The sequence below is a fragment of the Budorcas taxicolor genome, chromosome 8 (genome assembly GCF_023091745.1).
Source record: "Budorcas taxicolor isolate Tak-1 chromosome 8, Takin1.1, whole genome shotgun sequence".
NCBI lineage: Eukaryota > Metazoa > Chordata > Mammalia > Artiodactyla > Bovidae > Budorcas > Budorcas taxicolor.
The window spans coordinates 79,836,307-79,838,123 of record NC_068917.1 but is presented as its reverse complement, the minus strand read 5'-3'; positions in this window follow the sequence as shown (position 1 = coordinate 79,838,123).

The window sequence follows — 1,817 nt, the reverse complement described above, 5'->3', positions numbered from 1 at the left end:
TTTATGGATATATAATTTTATATAAATAAAATTTATTTATTATGGGCTTCCCTGGTCACTGAGATGGTAAAGAATCTGCCCGCAAAACTGGAGACCCAGGTTTGATCCCTGGGTAGGGAAGATCCCCTGGAGAAGAAAACAGCAACCCGCTCCGATATTCTTGCCAGGAAAATGCCATGGACGGAGGAGCCTGGTGGGCCACAGTCCTTGGGGTCACAAAGAGTCTGACACTACTGAGCAACTAACCACTACACTACATGATTTTATTTATTTATTATTTCTTTATTTTTTGCTTGGTCTTTGTTAATTTGCCCTGGCTTTCTCTAGTTGCGGTGAGCTGGGGCTACTTACTCTTTGTTGTAGTGCACGGGCTTCTCATTGCGGTGGCTTCTCTTGTTGTGGGCTCTAGGCCAAGGGCTCAGTAGTTGTGGCACATGGGCTTAGTTGCCCCAAAGCATGTGGGGTCTTCCTGGACCAGGGATTGAACCTGTGTACCTTGCATTCCAAGGCAGATTCTTAACCACCAGACTACCAGGGAAGCCCCCTGGGCATTTTTATATCATCGTTGAAACTGTCTTTTCAGATCTTTTGCCCACTTAAAAATTTTTTTTTTCCTTCTGAATTGTAATAGTTCTTTATGTATTCTAGACACAAATGGTTAATAGATACATGACTTGCAAGTATTTTCTCCTGTGGCTCAGCAGTATAGCATCTCCTGCCAATGCAGGAGATGCAGGTTCGACCCTTGGGTCAGGAAGATCCCTTGGAGAAAGAAATGGCAACTCAATCCAGTATTCTTGCCTGGAGAATCCCAATTCATGGGGTCACAGAAGAGTCAGGCATGACTGAGCGACTAAATAACAGTAGCATTCAGTGAACTGTCTTTTCACTTTCTTTCTGTTATCAATGTTGTATTTTTTTATTTTTTATATTCTTTTAAAAATTTTTTATTGGAGTATAGTTGATTTACAATGTTATGTTAATTTCTGCTATATAGCAAAGTGATTCAGATATATATATATATATACACATACACACATTCTTTTCCATTATGATTTATCACAGGATATTGAATACAGTTCCAGTGCTATGCAGTAGGACCTTGTTTATCCACTCTATATATAATAGTTTGCATCTACTAACCCGAAACTCCCACTCTGTCCTTCTCTCATCCTTTCTCCACCTTGACAACTGCAGATCTGTTCTCTATGTCTATGAGTCTTTACCTGTTGTGTAGATGAGTTAATTTGTGTCATATTTTAGATTCCACATACAAGTGGTACCATATGTACTTGTATTTGTCTAACTTACTTCGTTTCGTATGATAATCTCTAAGTCTATCTATGTTGCTGCAAACGGCATTATTTTCCATTTTTATGGCTGAGTAGTATTCCATTGTCTATACATACCACATCTTCTTTATCCATTTATCTGCTGATGAACATTTGGGTTATTTCCATGTCTTGATTGTTGTGAATAGTGCCACTATCTTTTCATTTTCTTGGTAGTATCCTTTGCGGTACAAACTTTTAATTTGATTGAGTTCATTTTATCTACTTTTCCTTTTACCGCTTATTGCTTTTGCTTTTGGTGACATAAATGATTAACCATTGCTAAATTCAATTCAACAATGAATTACCCTTGCATTTTCTTTTAAGACTTTTGTAGTATATACTTGCTTTACAACGTTGTATTAGTTTCTGCTGTATAGCAAAATGAATCAGCTACTTTGTTGTTTAGTCGCTACATTGTGTCCAACCCTTTCCTGACCCAATGGACTGTAGCCTGCCAAACTCCTCTGCCTATGGGATTTCCTA